This window comes from Notamacropus eugenii, chromosome 4 (genome assembly GCF_028372415.1).
Source record: "Notamacropus eugenii isolate mMacEug1 chromosome 4, mMacEug1.pri_v2, whole genome shotgun sequence".
Taxonomy (NCBI): Eukaryota; Metazoa; Chordata; class Mammalia; order Diprotodontia; family Macropodidae; genus Notamacropus; species Notamacropus eugenii.
Window position 1 is genome coordinate 82,260,013 of NC_092875.1, and position 26,824 is coordinate 82,286,836.

Sequence of the window (26,824 nt, forward strand, 5' to 3'; positions counted from 1 at the left end):
GCAGCTAGAAAGAAACAATTCAAGTATTGTGAAAACACAATCAGGATAACACAAGATCTAGCAGCTTCTACAATAAGGGACTGAAGGGCGTGGAATATGAAACTCCAGAAGTGAAAGGAACTAGGACTAAAACCAAGAATAACACACCCAGCAAAACTAAGTATAATACTTCAAGGGAAAAAAATGATCTTTCAATGAAATTGAGGACTTTCAAGTATTCTTGATGAAAAGACCAGAGCTGAAAAGAAAATCTGACTTTCAAACACAAGAATGAAGAGAAGCATGAAAAGGTAAACACCAAAGAGAAGTCATAAGAGACTTACTAAAGTTGAACTGTTTACATTCCTATTTGCAAAGATAATATTTGTAACTCTTGAAACTTTTCAGTATCTGGGTAGTTGGTGGGATTATACACACACACACACACACACACACACATGCACACACACATGCACACACACAGAGACAGAGAGCACAGAGTGAATGGAATAGGATGGGATCATATCTTAAAAACGTGAAATTAAGCGGTGAGGAAGAAATATATTGGGAGGAGAAACGGAGAAATGGAATGGGGCAAATTATCTCTCATAAAAGAGTCAGGCAAAAGACTTTTTAGTGGAGGGAAAAAGAGGGGAGGTGAGAGAAAAACATGAAGTTTACTCTCATCACATTGCACTAAAGGAGGGAATAAAATGCACACTTATTTTGGTATGAAAACCTATCTTACAATACACGAAAGTGGGGGAGAAGGGGATAAGCAGGATGGGGGGGGAATGATGGAAGGGAGGGCAATGGGAGGAGGGAGCAATTTGAAGTCAACACTCTTGGGGAGAGACAGGATCAAAAGAGAGAATAGAAGCAATGGGGGGCAGGATAGGACGGAGGGAAATAAAGTTAGTCTTACATAACACAACTATTATGGAAGTCATTTGCAAAACTACACAGATATGGCCTATATTGAATTGCTTGCCTTCGAAAGGGAATGGGTGGGAAGGGAGGCATGAGGAGAAGTTGGAACTCAAAGTATTAGGAACAACTGTTGAGTATTGTTCTTGCTACTAGGAAATAAGAAATACAGGTAAAGGGGTATAGAAAGTTATCTGGCCCTACAGGACAAAAGAGAAGGTGGGGACAAGGGAAGGGAGGGATGTTAGAAGAGAGGGCATATTGGTGATAGGGGCAATCAGAATGCTCAGTGTTTTGGGGTGGGTGGAGGGGACAAATAGGGAGAAAATTTGGAACCCTAAATTTTGTGAAAATGAATGTTAAAAGTTAAATAAATACATAAAAAAATTTAAAAAATAAAAAGTAAAAAAAATAAAAAATAGTAAAAAAAAAAGTAATAGATTGTTTCCAAGCATTCCTGATGAAAACACCAGAGGTATGAAGAAAACTTGAAGTTCAAAAATAAAACAAACCATCAACAGGAATCATAATAAGGGAAACATGAATGAATAATGATAAAGGACTAAGTGAGGATTAAACTGTTTATATTCCAATATGGGGAGAATTGGTACATGTATCCCCTTTGAATTCTGCCATCATCAGGAATTATGGAAGAAGTTTAACTAGACAAGGCCTGGGAATGGTTTGTTATATGTTGATGATTTTAAGAGAAGAATGGAAATATAGGAATACACTATGGTGGACGGAAAAGGAAGGTTAGGAAAAACTAGGTCATATAATCAGAATTCAGAAGTGGACATCTGTACAAACAAGGAGAGGGATTAGAGAGAGTAGCTAACATTTAAACTTCACTCTCATCTGAACTGATCAGAGGAAGGAAAAATATGTAGATTAAGGGATGGATTAGTCCTAAGTGAAACAAACTCCAACTAAGAGAGCACAACAATTTTTGTAGCTCTTTTCAACATACCAAGGGGTGTGAATCTGAGGGGTGACCCTAAATTGGAGAATGGCTGGACAAGTTATATAAATGTAATAAGATATTACTGTGCTGTGAGAAATGAGAAGTATGGGAAGACTTTGTATGAACAATTTATACAAGTAACATGTGGTAAAGAAAAACAGTTTTGAAAGAATTAGGAATTCAGCATAATGACCAAATACGATTCCAGAAAAGTAATGATGAAATATGCTATCCACCTCCTGAAAAAGAGGTGAAGGACTCAGAGCACAGAAGGAGACAAATTGCTTTGTATATGACCAAAGTGGACACCTGTTTTGATTGGCTATATAGATTTGTAATTGATGCAGTTTTTCTTTTGTTTTTAGTTTGGGGGTGAATTGGCAGCGAATGTGAGAATGCCAATTTTTGTTGATTGAAAAAAATATAATTTTAAAGTATTGCCTCTATTTTTATTTTTTATTTTCAATTCCATATTCTTTTCCCTCCTTCTACCCCAATCCTGTTTATTGAGCTGGTAAGAAATACGATATCCATTATATATATATAAATTTATGCAAAACATTTCCACATTAGTCATGTTACAAAAATGTTAAGAAAAATAAAGTTAGAAAAATATGCTTCTGTATATGCTCAGAATTCATCAGTTCTGTCTCTGGAGGTGGATAGCATTTTTCATCTTCAGTCCTTTAGGAGTTTTGTGAGTCATTGTATTAATCAGAGTAAATCGTTCATAGTTTACCATTGCAATATTACTGCTACTTTGTATAATGTTCTCCTACTTCTTCTTAATTCAATTAGTATCAGCTCATATAAATTTCCTTGGGTTTTTCTCAAACTATTCATTTCATTATTTCTTACAGCCCAATAGTATTCCATTACAATCATATACTACAACTTGTTCAGCCATTCCCCACCTTATGAACATCTGAGTTTCTAACTCTTTGCCACTGCAATAAGAGCTACGATAAATATTTCTGTAAATATAGGTTCTTTTCCTTTGTTGTCATTTGGATGTATATTTAGTAGCAGTATTGCTGAGTCAATGTGTATGTATGGTTTTATAACACTTTGGGTATAGTTCTAAATTGATCTGCAAAATGGTTGGACCAATTCACAACTCTATTACCAGTGCATTAGTGTCCCTAATTTTTCCTCATTCCCTGAAGCACTTTCTTTCATGCCAGATTTGTACTAATGTGCATTTCTCTAATTATTAGTGATTTAAAGCATTTTCTTCACATGACTCTTGATAGCTTTGTTGAAATACTGTTCATATCCTTTGACTATTTAATAATTTACATCAATTCTTATTGTTTTTAACTAATTTGGCCCAATTCCCTATATATTTGAGAAATAAGGTCTTTATCAGAGAAACTTACTGAAAAATAGCCTCCCCCAACCCAGTTTCCAGTTTTTCTTCTAATTTTAGCTGCATTGATTTTGTTTGTTTTGTTTGTGCAAAACCTCTTGAATCTAATATAACCAAAATTATTCGTTTTACCTTCTGTGATCCTCTATTTTTTTTGGTTATGAATTCTACCTGTATTCATAAGTGTGACAGTGAATTTTTTCCATTCTCCTTTAATGTACTTATGATATTATCCTTTATGTCTAAAGCATACCCCCATTTTGAACTTATTTCGGTATGTACAAATGTAAGAAATTTATGTATCTCTTGTTTCTACTAGATTACTTTCCAGTTTTCTCAGCAGTGTTTTTTGAATAGTGAGTTTTTGCCACAATATCTAGGATCCTCAAGTTCAGAAATTAGGCTACTGTGGTCATTTACTTCTATATATTTTGTACCTAAACTATTCCACTGATCTACCACGTTATTTCTTATCTAGTACCAGATTGTTTTTGATAATTACTACTTTGTAATGTAATTGGAAATATGGCAGTTCTAGAACATGTTCTTTTTCATTTTTTCATTTTTTTTTTTTTTACTGTTTCCCTTGGTTCTCCTGATTTTTTTTTTTTTTGTTCTTCTAGATGAAGTTTGTTAAGATTTTTTTCTAGCTCTATAAAATAATTCTTTGGTTGTTTGATTGGAATAACAGTGAACAGGTATATTAATTTAGGTAATGTTATCATTTTTATTACATTGGTTTAGTCTACCAATAAGCAACTAAGAGTTCTCCAACTGTTCAGATCTTTGTATGAAAAATGTTTTATAACTGTGTTCTTAATAGTTCCTATGTGTGCTTTGGGAAGTACACTCCCAAGGATTTTATATTGCTTACAGTTATTTGAAATGGAATTTTTTTCTGTCTCTTGCTGCTGGACTTTGTTGGTAAAAGATAGAAATGCTTATCATTCATGTGTGTTTATTTTATATTCTAAAATTTTGCTTAATGTTTTTAATTATTTTCAACTAATTTTTTTTAGTTGTCTCTCTAATGTTCTTTAAATATACCATTATATCATCTGAAAAACAAATGATGGTTTTATTTCCTTATGGCCAATTCTTATTCCTTTCATTTCTTTTCCTTATCTGATTACTAAAGCTAGAATTTCTAATGCAATATTGAATAATAATGGGGCAGGCTTTTCATTTATCCTTAATACAGACAATACTTGCTCTTGGTTTTAGATAGATACCGTTTATCATTTTAAGAAAAGCTCCATTTATTCCTAGTGTTTTTAACAAAAATGGAAGCCATATTTTATCCTAATTTTTTTCTGCATCTGTTGATATAATCAAATGATTTTTATTTTTGTTATTGGTCAATTATGCTGATAATTTTCCTAACATTATTATTATTATCCTTTGTTGGGATTGGAAGCTCAATTCCGTGTGGACAGTCTCGGGCGGGTAAAGGTGGGAGCTTCTAAATCTTAGAGCTCTCACGAGACCCCCCCAGGAAACGGCTGGGAATCGAGGTGAACCGAGCTATCTCGAGTAATTCTGCCTCTTCCCGTGAGAAACGTGATGGGAGAGAGATCTCCCCGCCCTCGAGATTGTCCCGGATCTGGGCACACCTAGTTACCTAACAACATGGTATTCAGATGCAAACTGTGCGGCTGAAGGTTAAGTAGGATTGAGGAAGCCTGAAAGCTCTCTTAGCACGTGAGGAGCCAAGAGGACAGTAGGCTCCGCTTCTCTTCTTTCCTCTCTCCCCTCCCCCTCTCTCCCCGCTTGTACTTCTACTTCCAATCCCTTAAGATCTTAGCCTCCTTAGGAAATCTCCCCCTCTTCCTCCTAAGGAAGACCTCCCTGCACATGTAACCGAGACCCTGAAATAAAGCTCAACCCTTGTTCGACTCTGGAACGTCCTTTCTCTCATATGAGCATCCGGTTTTGGCCAACCGAAGACCTCGGAGGTGAGGTAAGAAGACTCGGGTAGCCCACACAGGCCTCTAGGCCTGACAATCCTTATATTGAATTATAATTATTATTATCCTAATATTGAAGTATCCCTGTATTCCTGGTATAAATGCAACTTGATCATCTTTATGAAATATTGCTATAATCTCCTTGCTAATATTAAAGTACAGTGTTTGCATCAGCGCTGATTAGAGAAATTGTTCTGTAATTTTCTTTCTGTTTTTGACACTCTGGTTTAGGTATCAATACCATATTTGTGTTACAGTAGGGATTTGACAAGACTTCACCTTTCTTTTTCAAATTGTTTATGTAGCATTGGAATTAATTTTTCTTTAAATGTTTGGTAGAATTTACTAGTAAATCTGTTGGGTCCTGAGATTATTTTTTCTTTCAGAGTTCATTTTTGACTTGTTCAGTTTCTTTTTTGAAGTACTTCCTATTTCCTTGGGTTAACCTGGACAATTTATCTTTTTATAAATAATAATCCATTTCATTTAGATTGTCAATTGGCATGTAATTGTCAAAATAGTTTTTAAAATAACATAAAAAAGAAATAATTGGCAACTTAGATGAGAGTGATTTCATAGCTCTCTTGCCTTGTTACCCCAACCTTTTTTGTTTTCCTTGATATTTTTCTCCTCCTTAAGTTATTTATTCTTACCAGAATGTACTAAAGTGAAATTGAAAGTAAAATGCACAGCTTTTTAAACTCTGGAGTTGTTGATCTTACCCTTTCAGATTACCTTCTAAGATATGTATGTTACCTTCGAAGGTGTGCTTTTAAATGTGTGTGTGTGTTCGTCCTTCTTTGCTGAAGAAGACATGCCATCAGAGAAATGATGACATGTACTTGACTTTATTTTGAGTGAGGGAGGGCTGTGCAGGTCACCAGTCTCACTTCTCCTCCAGAGCCATTTGAATCCACTGACCAGATATTCATTAGGATGACTGGAGATGACCCAGGATGAAGGAATTGGGGTTAAGTGACTTGCCCAAGGTCACTCAGTGAGTGTCAAGTGTCTGAGGTGAGATTTGAACTCAGGACAGCCTGACACCTCCAGTGCGCCACCTAGCTGCCCCAAGGTGTGCTTTTATAGACCTGCCCAAGGACCTTTTGTACTAAGCGCTGCTTGATTTTATAATTGAGAGGTATATGAAAGTATACCTGTCCACCCACTGTTTGTTCCCACTAGATATCTGTTTCTATAGTGACCTCAAACTCCTGAGCAATTATGAGATCTGCCCATGGTGAGATAGATTTCCTCACCATCATTTCCTAGTGTCATTGCAGGTCAGAGTAAAAGAGTGATTTCCCATGAAGAGACAGCTCGAAAACAGAGCTTTCAGGGAGAGAATTACAACATGCTGCTTTGCCCTTTCAAAATCCTTTATATTCTCATAATTTTGATCTTTTGTAATTCCCTTATGATAATCTTGCATTTTCTCCCTTCAGCCTTCTTTCTCTTTTGTTGTCTAGAAAAGCACAGATACAGGGAGAAAGTGGTCTTCCATTGGGAAGGCATGGAAGCAAATGTTATAGAATGAAGAAAATTGAGTAGAGAAAGGGCATTAATAACTTTGGGATTCAGGGAAGGCTGAGGTGATACCTATTAGAAATCCTGAAGGAAGATAAGGATTTATAGATGTGGAGATGAGGAAGAAATACATTTCAGGAATATACAGTGGCTTGTGCATTGTATGTGTATTGTGTACGAAAATAGGAGATGGGATAGAGAGTTCAAGGGGAAGCTAGCATATCTGTTTTATGTTGTGGGTTGGGCTAATTAAGACTACTTTGGATTTGGTATTGGAAGAAAATGAGATATTCAGAGACCATCTAACAGTCAATAAAAGGAAGATTTATTTATCTACAGCCTGGAAAGATTTCTTAGTGGGTATATAACATTGATTCATTTGAGTATGACTTCCCCGTCTCTCGATTGGCTGTATCAGTGAACTCTGAGGGAGAGCAACTCCTGCTTCCCTGTGGACTAGTTTTTGTAATTAGGCTCCCAGAAAACTATGTCATCGGTGGGAATCTTAATCTCTTGAGTCGTTTAAGTGATGAGGATGACTTCATGACTTTTCAATGGAAAAACCAGTGCAGTTTTTCCAAGGAGTCAGTCCTCAGAAAAAGTTAGCCCATGAGAGGATCTGGGAAGATGGCAGAGTAGATGAGAAAACTTTTAGCTATCTAAGTTTCTTCTAAAAAACCCAACCAAACAGAACATCACCTCAGAGTAGCAGAAATAAACAGGAGGTAAAGCAGCTGTCCTCCTAAGACAATTAGAGAAGACCTTATGAAATACTTGACCTCTAAACCTCCAGTGGTGGAGGGTTGGTTTGAGTGAAATGCAAATACTCCAGGCTGACTCTGCTGATTCAACAAGCCACAAGTGCTGGGGGCAGCTGGGTTGAGAGGCAACCTCAGTCTTATAAACTTTCATCTCATAGATATTGTGGGGATCTGAAGGCTGAGTAGAAGATTGAAGGGCCTCCCACTGTTGAGAGAGACCAAGTCCATCTGTGCTGACCAGAGACATCCTAGGTGGTGGTTGAAGGGAGAAGGCTCTAGCACACACCGGATGAGTGCATTAGTGAGGAGCAGGGACTCTGTTGGCAGTAGGCACTAGCAGAAGAACGGAGTCCCTGGTTTCAGTTCTGAGACAGAGAGGAGAGCTATGATTTGCAGCCACCTGAGAGATCAAAGAAAGCAAAATCATTTGCAGTTCACTGTGGCTGGGGACCCTACATGTGGCTTAGGAGCAGAGTTGAAAGCCCACAGTTGGACCTGAGACAGACCTCAGAACATAATTGTAAGAAGACCCAAGGCTTGGGGTATCATTCCCCATACTTCAGGAATTCAACTCGATTACACTAACAGCTGCTAAAAAAACCCCTCCAAATTAAAACAAATAAAATCAATGAAAATGAGCAAGCACAGGAGAAAGAACCCAACCATAGGAGACTACTATGGGGACAGAGAAGATCTGGGTTCATATTCAGAGGAAGACAATGGAGTGAAAAAAGCCAGTCCTTTTTCAATGAGAAGAGTCAAATAATCCCAATCACAAAGAGTTCTTGGAAGAATTTTGAAAGGATTGTAATAATCAAATAAGATCAAATCCAGCCTTAGTCACTTACTAACTGTGTGACCCTGGGCAAGTCACTTAATCTTGACTGCCTTGCCAAAAGAAAATCAAACAGGGAAAATTAAAGAAAAAAATTGGGGGAAAGAGAGCAATCCAAGTAAATCCAGAAATTATGAAAAGAACATAAACCAACTGAAAACAGAGAATGAAAAACTTAAGAAACTAATTCCTTCAAAACTAGAATTGGGCAAGGGGAAACTAATGGTATTCTAAGACACCAAGAAATGATAAAACACAATCAAAAGAATGAAAAAATAGAAGAGAAAGCGAAACATCTCCTCAGAAAAACAACAGATATGGAAAACAGATTGAGGAGACATAAGAATAGTTGAACTACCTGAAAATTGCAATAAAAAAGAATCTTGATACATTATTAGAAGAAATTATCAAAGAAAATTGCCCCAAAGTTGTAGAATAAGAAGGCAAAGAAGAAATTAAAAAAAAAAATTCACCAATCACCTCCTGAAAGAGATCCCAGGAGAAAAATTTACAGGAATATCATGGCTAATTTTCAGAGCTTCCAGATTAAGGAGAATATGTTGAAAGCAACAAGAGAAAAAAAAACAATATAAATATCATGGAGTTTCAGTATGGATTACACAAGCCCGAATAGCTAGTATGTTGAAGGACCATAGGTCTTGGAATAATACATTTCATAGAGCAAAAGAGCTGGAGTTATGATCAAGAGTAACTTACCCAGGAAACTTAATTATGATCCTGAATGAAAAAAAAAAGGGACATTTAAAGAACTGAAAAATTTTCAGGATTTTGTGGCAAAACCCCTAGAAATTAATGAAATATTTTACATATAACATCCAGGAGACTTGTAAGGTAAATATTAAATACCAATTATAAGGGACTCAATAAGATCAAAGTAGTTATTTCATATATGTTAAAATATTAGCAGTACTCTTATGATTGTCATCATTATTTAGGTAGTTTGAAAGAAAGGGATGGGCTGAGTTGATTATGATGGATTGAATCTAAAAAAATAAAACTATAGGGAGATATAAAATGGAGTAATTATCTCATACAAATGAGGCATAAAATGAAAAAATATAAAGAATAAGCTAGTAGAGGAGAAGGGCAGGAAAAGCTGAAACCTTGTTGTCATTGAGAATAGGTTAAAGAGGAAGCAATATATCTAGGAGGATATAAATGTCTTCTAAATTCAGAAAGAAATAAGAAGGCAAGGGGGGAGGTTTGGGGGAGAGGATAAGGGAGGAACTCTTAGAAGGATGGGTTGGTTAAGGAATGGAAGAGCAAGGTAGTAAGTAGAAATAAAGCAGGGGAGTGAGGAAGATAGGAGAAATAGGAAGGAGGAAAATACACGTTAAGTAACTGTAGCTTAGAATGTGAATGGGATGAATGTACCCATAAAACAGCAGTGGATAGCAGATTAAAAAATTTGAATTCGATGTTTTCAGGAAACTATATAAAAATGAGAGATACACATAAAGATAAAATAAAGAGCAGGAGTAAAATTTAGTACATAAAAAAAGCAGGGATAGTAATCATGATCTCAGTCAAAATTAAAATTAAAATAGATTTAATCAAATATTTTCCAACATTGCTTTAGACCACTTAAAATGTCTAAACAGCATAAAGCACCTGAAGGTATAACTGCTAAAAAAGACAGAGTAAGTATATGAGCATCAATATAAAACATTTTTGTACAAATAAATTCAGTTATAAATAACTGAGATAATATTTATTTTTCATAGGTAAGTAAAGCCGAGATAATTTTTAAAATGACAACTTTACCTAATAAATCTATTTATTCAATATTATACCAATTAAATTACTTTAAAATGTATTTTACTGAGTTAGAAAAAAAATTACAAGTTTCATTTTCAAGAACAAAATATCAGGAACTCGGAAGCAACCAGGGAGAAAGGATGTAAAGGAGGTAGATTCAGTAGTATCAGTAGTATCAGTAGTATCTGTATTATAGGATGAGAGCATTTTTAAAATGAAAAGGATAATTTTCATTATTTTAAATAAAACTTTTCCTGTACAAATAAAGCCTATATAGCCAAGAATAGAAGGGAGGCAGAAAATTCAGAAAAATAAACTTTCATAGGCAATCCCTCTGGATGTGATTGGGTTGGAATATTGCTGTAGGTATAGGAAATGATGATCTGATTGATTTAGAAAAAAGTAGAAAGACTGGGAATTATAAAGGAAGATGCTATCCACTTTCAGAGAAACATAATAGGAGGAAATAAGCATAGTACAGCTTTACATATGTGTGTATGAGTTTGCATGTGTGTATGTGTATGTTTATAGATATCTATGCATATGTATATATATACATATATACACACATACGCACACACACATATATGTATACATACATATCTCTATGCTTAATTGTAGTCTTTTTTAGGGTGGTTGGGGGAAGGAGGGAAAAAATAAAATAAAAGTGCACAGCAGAGAACAAAAGAAAACCAATAAGGATGCAAAGAAAAGCTGTGTAGATTTGAAAACAATACATGGTATTTATTACATAGGTGTTCTTGAAATGGATATTTATTATTTTGTAATGAATCCTCTATTCTGTTCTGCTGTGTACAGAACAATTTTTTTCTTTTCTCATTTTGTATTTAAGTTTGAAATAAATTTTTTACGATAATAAATAAAGAAAAATAAAATTAAAAAGAAAAGGGAAAGCTATTCCAGTCTATGTAACAGGGCAATATTACTGGTACAATAGTTGGAATGTGGAATTTATGAAAGAAAGCAGAGTGTAAAATAAGGCTAAAAGGGCATATGGAAGCTAAATTATGGAGGTCCTTAATTTCCTTAAATTCTTCCTATAAGTAAAGGAGATTTTTAATCAGGGAAGTGACATACATGGTCATCTCTGTGATTTGGGAAGATTACTCTGGCAGCTGTGTACAAAACAGATTATAGAGCAGAGAGACTGGGAGCTAGGGATCCAATTAGGAGGTTATTACAATAGTTGAGTCAAGAGATGATGAATACCTCAACAAGGATAGTGAATATGTGACTGGAGAGAAGGAGGTGGATGAGAGATTCTAGGGAAGCAGAACCTAAAAGACTTAGCAAATGACTGATTTAGGGAGTGAGAGAATGAAGAATCAAAGATAACTCTGAGGATGTCAGCCTTAGAAGGATGACTGATAGGACGTAAGGGTCTTAGATTTACAGCTGATAAGCTTTAGAGATCATCTAATTCAAAACTTACACTTTACAACTAAAGAAACTGAGGTGTAGAAATATTAGATGATTAAGTAATGTGAGCTCTGGGGTAGGGGGTGAGATTATTGACCCATCTAAGAGGTAGGAATTGGAACATTTATTGACTGAGTCTTGGAGGGAGACTCTGACCTATAAAAGGGCTGAACTCAGGGGGTTACTAAGTTGTGTGAACCAACCATGGGGTAGACAGAAGGTGAGACACTAATCCTTTGTGAGTCCTGAGGTGTACACTAAGTTATGTGAATCCCAGTCAATCAACCAAGTAACATTTGTAGGCAGTTTTTGCTTTCCTTAAATTCACATTACTCAAATTTGACTTCACATAAAGAATTCTGAAAGAAATCAGCATTTACAAAAAAAAAAAAAAAGACAACTCCATCTATGTTAGCTTTATTGCATAGTACTATGCTTGCTCTCTCTGCTCCTGCCTCTCTGCTCAGCCTTTCCCCACTCCCCTTCCCAAACTATCCATCAAAAAATGCCTTCCAGTGAAAACAGTCTCTCCTGGAGAGACTGACATTTTGACGGGATTGGGGGCTTGGCTTAAGACTTCCAGTGCTGAGAGAGAAGATCTTTGCTCTACTCTGCTCACTCAACCTGTGTCCAGCCCTCTCTTGTCTTTCTTCCATCCATCTATGCTCAGGTATCCTGTTTCTGTTCCCAGTCCCAAAGTGCTGCCTGTCCTCTCCTGTCTATGTCTGTGTCTGACCCTGTGTTCTTCCTTTTGGTTCTGGCCAGTCACATAGGTGGCCTGTCTTGTCTCCATGTTCTTCTTACCATTTTTATCTTGCATAAAAGTTACTTTATGTAGAGGTCTGCTGAACCTCACAATTACATAAAGTGAGAACTATCTGTAGTAAGCTTCTTACGCACTAACAAGATGGCACAGCAGATGGTGTGTCTGGGCTTGAGTCAGGAAATCTCATCTTGAGTCTCATCTGGTCTCAGATGCTTAATAGCTATATTATACTGGACAACTTGCTTAACCCTCTTTTCCCCAGTTTCCTCATCTGTAAAATGAATTGGAGAAGGAAATAGCAAACTACTCCTGTATCTTTGCCAAGAAAACCCAAATAAAGTTTCAAAGTGTCAGATATGCCTGAAGCAACTCAAAAGCAACAAAACATGTTGGGAACTGTCCTAGGTGCTACAAGCATAAGCATAAAATATAAGACAGTTTTTACCTAAAAGAACTTACTTTTTATTAAGTGTATACAATGAGCTCTTGGATTAATATAGGATCATATAAAAAAAAAAGAAAAGTAAAAGTGATTGGGTAGGGGCATAAAACCCACAAAACCTGAGAGAATTAAGAAAGGCCACTTGAAGGAAGTGTCTCTTGAGTTAAGTATTAAAAAGAGCTAGGGATTCCAAGAGGTGATGGTGAGGAGGGAGGGCATTCCAGAAATGGGAACTCTTCAGTGTAAAATCACAGGGGGAAAAGGAGAGGAGTAAGATGGAATGTTATGTATGGGGAACAGTAAGTCAGTGGGTTTGATTGGAGCATAAAGTACATGAAAAGGAGTAATGTATAATCAACATGGAAAGTTAGATTGGAGCCACCTTGTGGAGGGATTAAGTGCTTTCAAAAAAGAGTTCGCAGCTAATCCTAATGAGATTAAAATACCATCTCTTTAACTGGGGATACTGATCTATGTGATCTTTGTAATCTTTGGGAGAAACTATATGATGTAATAGATAGAGCATTGGACTTGCTGTCAGGAAGACCGGGGTTTGATTGTGCTTTAGACACTTAATTGCTAGGTGACCACAGTTGTGATGATAAATGTCTAACAACTAGTTGTCTGAAAATACAAGATAAACTTTTCAGTTTGCTCTATATTCTTAACATTTTCTCCATAACTTTTAAAATTCTAGACAAATCAAGTCCTGATTTGTACCATTTGGCAATTTCCAGAGTGTAAATGCTCACGCTGAAAATTTACAAGTATACTCTCTATCAGCTGACTCCAGCACATTCCCCTGTGGGACTCTGGGCAACTCATTTAACCTTGTTTTGAATCAAATTTTCTAATTTTTAAAATGAGAGAGTTGAACCAGAAGACCTCTATGGTGTCTTCTAGTTCTAATCTAGGTTTTCCTGATTCCAAGTCTGATGCTCTTACCATTATATGTGAGTTCTGGCCTGGGACATTAAATCTGGGTGTTCCTGCCCTCAAAGAACTTATGATCTATTGGACAAAGATAGCATACAAAAGAAAATGGAAAAACTTGGGTGGGATTGACCAGGGAGTACCTGGCACATCATATTCCTTGTGTTCAGATCAAGTAGAGATGCATATGTAAAGTGGAAAGTTATCTGGAGGGTTCAGATTCAGTCCTCTCTAAAGGAAAGCTTTGGGAGGAGTTTAGTGCTCCACCCTCCAGCCTTCCAGTCAGAGGGGAGAGGAGGCTGAGGAAACTGGGAAAGTATCTTGATTCTCCTTGCCATCTCACCCCCTCTACTCTTTAGGTCTGCAGAGGATGAGCTCAGACTTCATACTGTTTCAAAATAGCTTTAGTCCTAATGGAGTCAATTGCTGCATAGTTATTGGACAGGATCCTGTCTCTCTTCCTGAGGTGATGGATTCCAACAGGTGCTTCTCAGTTCTTCGAGTATTATCACTGGGCTATTACAAACCTGAGCTCATGCTCTACTCTTAGACCTCCATCCCCGATCTCTTTCACTTACAATGAAATAATAAATAGCAAGGCAAAAAACTGAGGCCCATACTCATGGATTATGTGCTGGTCTCATATAGGAAAGGCCTGAAGCCTCTACTCTTATCATTTTCTTCTCTCCTTGGAAGGCCACCAGGTAGGAAGAAGTCAAACAATGAGAACGGACAGGTTATAGTTAAATAGTACTTTTTAAATGCAGCACATCTGGCTATGCAGGCAATCAAAGAGGCTCCTCTTTATTAAATAGTTATATAGTCTACCCTTTTGAGAGGTTGATGCTATAGCTCTATATACGATAGATCAGGAAATTGTCCTATGGGCAGAAGCACATTTCCATCACTATACCCACCTTGGCCAAGGTTCCTTTTAGTTTAGTCTAAGTTTTAAAATATAAAATTATATAGAATATAATATATTACATATATGCATACATATGTATGTGCATATGTGTATGTATGTGTGCATATGTAATTAGAAATGCCAAGTTCACCCACTTGCATCCTTGGTCATCACCAGTCATCTTGACCTTTATCTTGCCTTTGGACTTGGATGACCCAGGAGGAGAGAGTGAGGCTGACAAGCTTGCACAGCTCTGCCTCATCCATATTCAATTCATGTGCAAGTCAAAACATCACCCTTGTGATGTCATTGGTGTTCTTTGAGAACAAAGGACAAACAAAAACAACAATTAATTCATAGTATTTTGTAATTCTCTCTCACATTAGCCTGTATTTTGGATTCCCACCATGAACTCAAGGAAAATCTCCAAAGATGGTTTGTGCCTCATTTCCTCATTAAAGTTTTTTCTTTCCTCTCAATTTCACCATGAAAAACATGCTCACATTACAGTTTAGAATATGATTATTATAATAAATAATATTTCAAACCCAGCAAAGTTAAGCATAATCCTACACGAAAAAATTAATATTTAATGAATTGTTAGACTTTCAGGATTTTGTTTAAAAAGCAAATAAACCTGAACTTAATAGAAGATTTGACCTATAAGAGCAAAAAGAAATTTAAGGTATGTATCAAAGATTAATTACAAGGGATTTAATAAGGATGGACTGTTTACCTTTTATATAAGAAAATGTAAAATTTATGTCTGATTATTATTTGTAATTGGGTAGTTCATAAGAAAGATTGAGATAGACCGAAATATGATATTGTTTTAAAAAGTAAAACCATTTACAAACAGGTAAAAGAGTAATTATTTTATACAAATGAGGTGTGAGAGAAAGAAATGACACAGAGGAATTAGATGGAGAAGAAGGGCTGTTAGTTCTGGAACTCTACTTTCGTTGAGAATGGGTTTAAGAGGGAACAATACCTTTACCTCTAGAAGAGTATAAAAGTCTTCTAAGTTCAGAAAGAAGTAAAAGATTAAGGAGACAGGAAGTGGGGAGAGCATAAGGGATTTTTAAAAGTTAGGTGAGGGAATAGGACAAGAAGGATATAGAAGGGTGTTCAGATTTAGGGGAGTGGGAGGATAAGAGAGGGCTCCTTGGAGGAGGGGTAATTTAAGTAATAGGAGGTCAAGGTAGTGAGTAGAAGAAAACTAGAGGAGTCAAGAGGGATAGGAAATCAGAGATACACAAGAACATAAAGTAAAGATCAAGGATGGTAATCATAATTTCAGACTAAATTAACGCTAAAACAGATTAAATCAAAAGAAAAAACACTGTGAAAATACACTATGTGTCAGTTATATTCATCAATTTTGGTTTGAACTGTTTAAAATAACTAGACCGTATAAGGTTGGAATATTGCTGTGGAATAGGAAATGATGAGTTGGTGGACTTGGAAAAATACGAAAAGACTCAGGTTTATGAAGGAAGAAGTTATGCACCCTCAGAGAAATGGGGGACAAAAAAGTATAGTTTGGTCTTACATAGATGTATATGAATGCATTTGTCTACATATGAATATGATTATAGATATCTAAGCATATGTAAGTGTATGTATTTGTATCTATATCTTTTGTATATGTGTATATATGTATGTGTGTATGCATACACACACGTGCGTATCTCCATGTTTAGTTGCAGCCTCCTTGGGAGGGAGTGGTAAGGGGGAAAAAGAACAAAGTAAAAAGTACGTAGCAGAGAACAAAAGAAAACTAAGAAGAAAGCAAAGATAGACACCTCTGAAGACAATGCATAGTATTTATTTTATACACTTTCTTGAAATGGAAATTTATTGCTGTATATTTATAATCCTCTTATGTTCTGCTTTACACATGGCAAAACTTTTTTATTATTTTGTATTTAAGTTTCAATCTTCAAGATTATAATATGTTTCTTTTTCTTTTCTTATTGTATATTTAAGTTTTAGTATTTAAGTATAAAATAAATTTAAAAAACGAAAAAGAAATGATATTTCAATAAACTCGAAAGACTCTTGTATTGACTCAAATTAAGTATTAGCCATCCCAAATCCTAAGAGCAAACGTTGCCCCTTTGAAGAGATGAGTTCATAACTTCACTATATTTTTTAATTTTAATACTTTATTTTCCCAATTACATGTAAAAACAATTTTGGCATTCTTTTTGTTTGAAATTTGAATTAAAATTTTCTCCCTCCCTTTCCTCCCCTCACTTCATTGAGAAGGCAAGAAATTTGCCACAGGTTATACATGTATAATCATGCAAAACATATTTCTATGCAAGTCATTCTGTGAAAGAAACCCCTCCCCCAATATCATGAAAAATAAAGTAAAAAGAAAATCTTTGATCTGCATGCAGACTCTACCAATCTTTCTCTGAAGTTGGACAGCATCATTCATCTTAAGTCCTAAGAACTGTCTTGGATCATTGTATATCTGAGAATAGCTAAGTTATTCATAGTAGATCGTCATACAATATGGCCATTACTGTGTACAATGTTCTCCTTGTTTTGCTCATTTAGTTTCATATCAATTCACGTAAGTCTTTCCACATTTTTCCTGCTCACCATTTTTAAAAGTACAATAGTACTTTATCATATGCAAGAATCATCGCAATCATATACAAGACCTTGTTCAGCCATCCCCTCAATTTTCAGTTCTTTGCTACCACAAAAAGACTTGCTATAAATATTTTTTGTACCTATAAGGCCTTTTACTTTTTGCTTTTTATCTCTTTGAGGTACAGACCTAGTAGTGGCATTGTTTTCCAAGGGAATACACGATTTTATAGCCCTTTAGGCGTAGCTCCAAATTGCTCTTTAGAATGGTTGTATCAGTACACAGCTTCACTAGGATATTCCACTCCTGACTCCAGGAATCCCCAGCACTAGTGAGTCTTCAAACCTTTGAATTCCAAACCTAAGAACCCAAAAGTATTGATTTTGCCCTTTTCTGATCCTAGGAACTTAACCTTTCAATTCCAAGAAATTCCCCAAACCTGAGAAACTGTTAGACCCAGGGACCTTCCCCTCCCTTTCCCCTCTTCTTCCCTTCCCCCCCTGCCCTGACAACCTCAAGAAAGACTTAATTCCTGGGAACTCCTGAACCTTGTCAATGACCATGCTGCCCTTTCCTGTAGCTATGGGACTCCTATCTTCCATTTCTTTCCTTATGATATAACTAAAGAAAAATGGTCCCTGACTTTGGTATCTAAAGTCCAGGAGGAGGGGAGAACGATTTAGGACAGAATGATATTTAGGAGACATAAGGACACAAGATGTGCACTCCTAGGAGGGATAGATAATTGTTCCTCCTTACTCTGCCCCCATCACCCTTTTCCTATACAAGAGATGAGATACTGCTGAAAGAGTCAGGGGGAGGCCCACACCTGGCTGGAAGAAAAATGAGCCTCAAGTGCCAAGCATCTGGCTTTCAGTTTAATGCAGGAAGACTAGGCTAGTACCTTTGGTCCCCTGGACATGCCCCATTGTGACTGACCAGCCTTGATAGCACATTGTCAGAATCCGGAGGGCCACATCACCTCTGTCAGGGAGGACACCAGCTGTCATATTTCTCTCCAGATTAAGGACCTTAGTCTTGGAGACTATCGTTGCATTAGAAGGGTGGGGATGGAGGTGATACAGACAGGTTGATGTTTGCTTCTGGGACAAATGTGGCTGTGGACCCTGGTGAGTACCACTTCTGTCTGTTTTAGTCTGATAGTCTCCATGTCTCCCACTCTGATAATGTGATGCCCCAGGGTTCCTCATGGCCATGTTATAAAGCATGATATAAACAGACTAGGTATGTGATAGCTCAGGGCTCAGAGCATGTGCATAACGGCTCACTGTAAGTAATGGCTCAGGGATTGGAGGGAGTGACGACCTAGATACAAAGTTCAGAGAACTTGCCAGTCCAGCGTTCAGGGTGGGCAGTAGCTCATTTCTATTCTCCCTGGCCTTCTTAGTTGCTCTCCTTCCTCAGTGGTTCCCAACCAGACCTGGTCCTAGTTCACATAGTTTCTGGTGCCCAGACTAGAACCAAGGTACTTCATTTCTCAGACCCTTCTCTCTACCACAGTGTGCTGTGTGATCATGTACAGCTAGCACACTCACGTTGGACAGTAATCCCTGGGGATTGTCTATGGTAGGTTAATGGAGAATTTTGAGTTCCCAGTATAATAAGGCTAATGGACTTAGGATACCCAGATGTGAAGCCCAGAGATCTGTCAGCCCCAGTGGGAGTCAGGAGTGGGGGGAAGTTGTTAGGGAGAAAAGGGGCTGTGGTCTAGGGGCAGTATAGGCATGTGAGGTGGGAATGTGAGAGCCAGACTTGGGCTGGGGCAGGGACCTGAGACTGAGCTCCAGTTTTCACAGTTATTTGGTCTCATGAACTTATTTGCTACACATGGGGTTCAGGTGAGAAAGCAGTGGGAACCAAAGATGAAGTTTGTTTTTCAGTGTTATTTGGTTTCATATGTTTGCTCCCCACACATGGGGCCAGGTCTGGTCTTAGAGGGGGCCAGGAAGTGGGTGAAGTTTGCTTTTTACTCTTATATATGTGTTCTTATACTTGTATCTGGGTTGCAGGGTGGCTGGGTGCTCTGTAGGGGCCAGCTAAGTGACAGGAAGTCATGGTTTGATTGCAGGGTCTTAGGCCTATTGGTCACCCACCTGGTGAGAAGTCAGGACGCTGTGGTCTGCCTGGTCAGTGACTTCTACCCCAAAACACTCAATGTGTCCCTGGTCTCCCTTCGGGCTTCAGTCTTTTCCCAGCCCTCCCTGTGGCTCTTACAGCCCATGGCACCTTCAGTGCCATCCAGATTGGCAGGGTTAGTGGGAGTGACTCAGTAACCTGCTCAGTGTATCACCCTGGGAAAGCTATCCTTGTGTCCTACCAGTGCCTGCCTGGGCATGGGGAGTGGTTCCAACAAAGGATGTCTTGTCCTTTAGAAATGTTTTCCAGATAACTGAGGGGCAGAAACAGGAAGTGGGGGGAAATGTAGTAAAGTGAAGAGGAGGTCCCTGGTTGGGGAGCAGAGGCCTGGACTGGGACTAAAGATCCTTGGGTAGAAAGGGCTCTTCCAGACCAGTGTTTCCTGACTGGGAGTGGGAGGAGGAATCCACAAATAGGGGATGTGATTTCTGGGAGAGATTAAGGGGAAACCTGGCTGTTGAAGGGTGTTCTGTCCTATAAAGGAAAATCCTGAGCTGAGAAGGAAAGACCTGGGCACACTCAATCCAAAGGCTGTGACTAATTGTATATGTTTTTGCCTTCAGACACTGAGATCACCCCTCAGCTGGAACCATTCTGCCATGACCAGTAACTCCCAGGTGGGTTTAAGGTGAAAAGACAGAAATAATGAGATTTAGTTTAAGTAATATGATTAGAAGGGAGACAGTTCTACCATTGTGACAGTCTCTGTGTCTCCCACTCTGATAATGTGATGCCCCATGGTTCCTCATGGCCATGACCAACACAGAGAATGATACAAACAGCCTAGTTAAGGGATAGCTCAGGGCTCAGAGCATGTGCAGAAGGGCTCAGTGCAAGTTATGGCTCAGGGATTGAAGGGAGTGATGACCTAGACCTTTAGACTGCGTGAAGATCCAAACTTCAGGGAACATACCCATCCAGGGCTCAGGGTGGGGACTAGCTCACTTCTATTCTTCCTCAGTTTCTTAGCTGCTTTCATCCCTTGGTAGTTCCCACCTTGTCTGCTCCTGGTTTTGGGGACGCTGAGTCTCAGTGGAGGAAATACTTAACTTGAACTAACTTCATTCATTACAGATTTATGCTATAGCATTTAAGCTGGGTCCTCACTCTGAATTTATGTTTTTAACTTTTCTTTTGTCAATACAATAGTGAGCAGACCTTCAAGTTAGGAAAACCCAGGTTTGAATCCCGCCCCTAATATATATTGTCTGTGTACCCCTGGGCACACTGTTGTTCCAGGCTGATCTCTAACATGATCATTTGCAGGAAAAACACCAACCTGCATTGATGGAGGGAGTTGCACCCAGGATTGCCTTCTACCAATAAAACAAATCCTGACACCAACTCTAGCTTTATTCCCTATAGTAGTATTTGCAAACTTATTTTTCTCCTGTACCCTCTTATCAGTCCACAACTCTTGTAGCTTTGGGAGACATCTCAGCATTCTACTTCCCTAAGGAGCCTGAGGCCCTCCTATAGGGGTGGTCTCCCTCTTGGTCCTCACTCTCACGCTCATGCCTTTTTAGCTTCATCATACACTCCCACCCTCTGACCAAAGAATAATGTTTGCCAACATGTGTTCAGCACTTTAAGGTCTACAAATGACTTTACATGCACCATTTTGTTTGAGTCTCATAAGTGCCCTGTGAAGGAGGTATCAGTGGTATTGCCTCCTCCCCCTTCTTATAAATGAGAAAACTGAGCTTCAGAGAGATTTATTGATTTGTCCATAATTATACAGTTGATAAAAAGGGCAGCCAAGGGCTTAGTGGACCTCTAGAGTACTGGGCCTAGAATCAGGAAGGCCTGAGTTCAAATCCATCCTCAGATACTTCCTAGCCCTGTGATGCTGGGCAAGTCATTTAACTTCTCATTGCCTGACAAAATGGATGTACTTGAGAAGGAAGTGGCAAACCACTCCTGTACCCTTGCCAGGAAAACCCCAAATGGGGTCACAAACTGAGATAACTAAAACACAACAACACGTGGTTGGTAAATGTCAGAGGCTGGATTCTAGCTTGCAGTTGACTCTTCATTTCAGGAAAGTCATTTTGGTGGTTGTTGAGAATAAGCTCGAGTGGTGAAAAACCTGGGGCAGGGAGACCCAAAAAGAATGCTTCATAATAGTCTTTCTTGACTCTTAAGTCTAGCACTCTTTCTAATTCATCACTCTGACCTTGAGCAATCCCTAGTGCAGTCTCTGCCATTGAGCCCGTCTTCTCCTGCCTCCTCTAGGGCCTTGCTGCATTTCTAATGTCTCCTGTACTCCTAGCTCCTTACCTCTGATGATGAACTTGGCTCTTCCTAAACCCCTTTACCTTAATTACCACGTACTTACATGGCAACACTCCTCTTCCCCTCACTGCTAAAATTCGGAGAGTTGTCATCACTGTCCAGTTACTTTCTCCTCAAGCTCTCCCCTCTGTTTTTCACACTCCTCCCCTCTGTATAGTGAGTTCTCTCAGTGACTTCCTAACCACAAAATCCGGAGGCCCCTTTTGGTTTCCATTCTCCTTTGACCTCTCTGCAACTTTTTATGCCGATTATCAGCCATCATTGAATACCTCCTCCACTGCCCTCCAGAGACAATTCATTATCTTCATTTTTCACTCTCCGTTCCAACTGCTCCTTCTCTATCTCCCTCTCTGGACCCTCTTTAGTGTCAGTACTCCTTAAGGACCACTCCTGGGCTTTTTTCTCTTCTCCTTCCTTTGTCAATTTCCTTCAATCCCTGGCTCCACTACCAAGATTTTCCTGATGACTCACAAATCTTATCTCCAGGTCTCTACCTCTCTTATGAGTTCCAAATCCACTTCACTATCTTCAGAAAATGTCCACTTGCATAAACCTCAAATTAACATGTCTAAAATGGAGTTTGTTCTCTTTTCTCCCATTTTTTTACAAGATTTCCCCTCATGCTGCTGCTACTCAGGTCGCCCCTTCTCTTATGTTGTATCCTTGGGGTCATCTTCAGTCTTTCTGAGGAATGTCAGGTCACTGGATTCAGATGACTCTGGAGGAAAAGTGAGGCTGGTGACCTTGCACAGCCCTCGCTCACTCCAAACAAAGTCAAGTGCAAGTCATGTCATCATTCCTCTGATGGCATGGTCTTCTTTGGAAGCAAAGGACAAACACAACAACCCTTGGTGTGACTGTAGATTCTTTCAGTATATTTAGTCTTACATCTTATTTGTCACAAAATTGTACTAATTTTGCTTCTACCACATCTTTTACTGCTTCTCCATCCCTTTTTACTTAATGACTTATTTTTAGTAAAGATACCAATTATCATTTTCCTGGAGTGATGAGATGATCTCCTGATACGTGTTCCCAACTTTTCCTCTCCTCCACATCACAATATAATCATCAGAATAGTCTTTCATATGTATGGAATATTACAAAAATAGTTGATTTATTTCTCCATTCAGAAATCTTTAGTGGCTTCCTTTCATGTCCCACATAGTGTCCAAATTCTGTTGTTTGACATTCAAGGCCCTTCACCATCTGATGGTACCCTGATATCATTTTACTCTCCTTCATATACTCTAGGCTCTCATCAGTCTGGCCTACTGAACATATCATGTCCCTATTTGCTTCCTTACATTTCCTTAGACTTTTCCATATGTCTTCAATCACTTCTCAATATCTGCCTCTTGGTTTATTGTATTCTAGTCCATCCTTTTAAATCAAATTCAAATTCTACCTTGTCCATTAATTCTTCCTGGAAGCCCCTGTTCCATAGTGATTTTCCTCCCTCGAACAGAAGATTGTTTTCTAATTCTCTAAAGTATTTGTGTAATTTAGTATACTACAGTTATCTGTGTTTGTGCCTTATACCCCTTATAAACTGTCAGCTTTCTAAGGGCAAGTACTGTGTAGCATCAAAACATTCTATCTCCCTGAATACACAATATAATACTTGGTGACATTTTTAATAAATGTGAGCTCAACAAACAGGTGAGCGAAATAATGAAGAAAGCTAAGGCTCAGAACCTGTGATAGTTTCTAAGGGGCTGAGAAGTACAAGAAGTCAAATTTTAGAGTCTGTGAGAGTCTCCAACTCAGGGTGTGTAATAACCCAGGAACTGGAATGTGTGATCACTTGGGAAAAGTGTACAGTAACTGATATTCAGTATTTGTGATAATACAGAACAAAACATTGGAATAACCAAGTGGCCAAAGTATTTGATATCTTCAAGCTCAATGTGTGTGATAACCCATTGCTCAGAGTATGAGATAAGCTCAGTGCCTGGGATAAGTCATTGTTCAGGGTGTGATTTCCTTTGGACTCAGATTCTAAGATGTCTCTTGGTTCAGTGTGTTTGATAGCTCAAAACTAAGGGTGCATATAATAAAGCAACACTTAAAGCATGCCATGGTATGCCATGCTGGGGAAAAGTGTTTGTAAATACCCAGCATGTGTGTAATACCCCTTTCTCTAGAGACAGCTCACAATGTGGGCTTATTTTCTCAGATAGTAGGGTCTCATCATTGATTTCTAATTAAGCCCAAATATATTTTTCTCCCATGACCTTAACCTTTCTCCCTTTTAGCAGGGGAACCAAGTGCTCCTGGGACTGCTGAGCTTGAGGCTGCTATTGATGAAGACTGTGGCTTTCAACATCCTGTTTACCACTATGGTCTTGGTCTTTTGATGTTCCTTCCATTGTATAAAATCATCCCATTAATCTTTTTCTATTATCTGCTCCCTCAGAGTTCCATCTATCTGTCCTCCTCAAACCTCATCCATATTCAGCCTCCTTTTTCTCAGTCTCCTCCCTATCCCTTCATCTCCCCCACCATAACTTCACAATCATATGCCTCTTCCCCTAGGCATTTCATAGTCTTCTCTGTCCTCATTCCTTTAGATTCTTCTTTTTTTCCTAAGTTTCCTTTCTTGACTGTTATACTTTCTGTCCCTATGATGTCCCTTCTGTGGGTGGAAAAGGGGAATGAATGAAAGTTTTGTCTCTGACTCCTTGACTTGAATTCTGAGCTTTGCTTCTCTAGAAACCTGGGCAACAAAGTTCTGGGAACCACCATTTGGACCCTGACATGACCATTTGAGCTCCAGAATGATCCCAGTGACCCCAGTCACTTTCAGTCCCCTCCCTGGGATTCATAGTAGTCAGTCCTTGGTGTGTATACTCTGAAATCATCAAGGTATTCCTTTCTTTGGAGTTCAGGAAATTTAAGTGGGACTGGTGACAGGGAGAGAGAGCAGATATTCATAGCCCAGTTTCCCCAGGTTTCCTTAGCTTGGGGAGTAGCAACAGTTTCCATTAATACCCGTTTCCTATATGAGGCTTATTTTGGGGGGTATAACCAGCTTTCAACCTCCAGTTCATGTTCATGGGATTATGGCCATGTGGGCTGCTTGGAGTCAGTAGGGGCTGTGTACAGTGACAGAAGTCAGACTCTGAAGGCTGGGGACCCCTGGGGGAAAAATCAGCCACATCATCTTCTAGTGCCTACCTTCTCTTATTATATCCCTGGGGAGATCATCATCCTGCGTTCCTATAGTGGAGGAAGAAAGCACAAGGAAGTTCAAATGTAGGGAGGAATTTCCTAGTGCAAGATCTCCTTGAGACCCTAAAGCTATCTATGTTTAATCCCTCTCCCCAAAATATTCCTGAGGTAAGGGGTATAAGGAATTTTTAGGACATGGTCCAAAACCTAGACTTCCTCTGAGAAGCAGCTGAGTCTATTCAGAGTCTTCTGTACCCTGAAAGATCAAATGTTAGTATTGTATGAACCACTGTTTCCCTGGTAACAGGAAACAGAAGGAGGGCCCAGGGAGTACACACTTCTAGAAGGAATCCAGGAGGCCCAAGGGGGTCCAGGCAGAGAGAAACCCTAGTGGAAGATAAGGGCAGATGGTCAAGAATGAGAATGGGTAGTACAATCCCTCAAGCTGCAGGAGAAAATAACAAGGGAATGATTTGGGCATCTGGGAGTTAAACTTAGCCTCAAATGCTGACACTCTCTTGGAAGAAAAGAAACAAGCATTTATTAAATGGTTAGTATGTGCCAGGAACCATAGGGAGCTCTAGAGATACAAATATGAGCATGAAAGAAAGACAGTACCTTCCCTGAAGGAGTTTACGTTCTAATGGGAGAAAATAACATTCAAAAAAGAGCTAAAGGAGGGAAAGGAAAGGACGAAGACATTAAAGGGAAAGGTTTTGAAGGACAGAAGTCAGGAACACCCAAGGGAGAATAAAGGCTAGCCTGAGTCCCTCCACAAAATGGAACATACAAGAGGAATTCACCAAGGGGAAAAGAGGGTGGGCCCCACAGAGACATATCCCAGGCTGAAAAGATTACAGGCACATTAGGATATGGTAGGGTGAGGAGGCCCCAGGTGCTAAGGGAAGGCATTGCTGGGACATGGTTTTGAAGACCAGAAGCCAAGAACAGGCCCCTTGGTCCACAAGTGTGAGACAACAACAACAAAAACCCACATATGAACAAAGAAGTGTTCAGGGATTAAACTCAATAAGTGAGATGATATTAGAGGAGTCTGGGTCATAAAACTGACTCATCATCTTTCCTGAGCTAATTGTCATGGGGGTGAAACTTGTAAAACTTGAGTCTGGGTATCAACCAACCATGATGATGAGATCATAATGAGGCTGCCATGCTGCCTTAATTGGCATGAGGTGCTGGAAGTGACAATGAGGGTGGGGAGTGAGATGCTGGGGATATGGAAATGCCAACCTCCTCCTTGTTCATGCCTTCTCCCTGAAATAGCCTGACTTTGCTAGGATATAAAGGAGGAAAGGGTGACAGGAGCTTGCTCTGGACTGCCTGTAGTCTGGGTGACCCCTGCTTAACCCCTCTGGAAGCTGGATTTTCTAGAGCTGAGTTTGGGGATAGGATATAGAAGGTAAGATCTACAAATAGTGTGTGGTGGATGGGAAATCAGACAATGGTAGGGCCCCTTGGAAAGTCCCATCTATAGTCCACTCTGCTGCCAAAGTGATTTTCAGGATATGCATGTCTAACTCTGATCTTCCCATCTCCCAATTCAATAAACCCCAGTGGCTCCTTATTAGCCTTCAGGATAAAATATAAAATATTCCTTTTAGCATTTAAAACCCTTGAAAACCTAACCACTCCATACATTTCCAGTCTTTTTATCTTTACTCCCCTAAGTGTATTCTATTGACCAGAGTCAATGGACTTCATACTCTTCACCTCACTTCGCTACTCCATGTCCTTTTACCAATTGTCCCCTATTTCTGGAATACTGTCTTTCCTCACATTTACCTCTTGTCTTCCTTGGCTTTCTTTGAGACTCACCTCAAATACCACCTGCTTCAATAGGTCTTTTTCTGTCCTCCTTAACCCCTCTCTCATTAGTAAATGTCTTCTCTCTGAAATTGCTTTCCACTTACATGGCATATAGTAAAGTTGTTTGCATGTTGTCTTCTCCTTTAGAATGTGAGCTTCTTGAAGGCAAT

General features: G+C 38.8%; 1 long non-coding RNA gene across 1 annotated transcript; it reads left to right on the forward strand.

The window, feature by feature from the left end:
* Nucleotides 1–18,013: 18,013 nt before the first annotated feature.
* LOC140500198 (uncharacterized) lies at nucleotides 18,014–24,332 on the forward strand. Its single transcript, XR_011965637.1, has 3 exons — nucleotides 18,014–18,331; nucleotides 19,922–19,986; nucleotides 23,912–24,332. It is a non-coding gene; the product is annotated as an uncharacterized lncRNA (long non-coding RNA).
* Nucleotides 24,333–26,824: the final 2,492 nt, after the last annotated feature.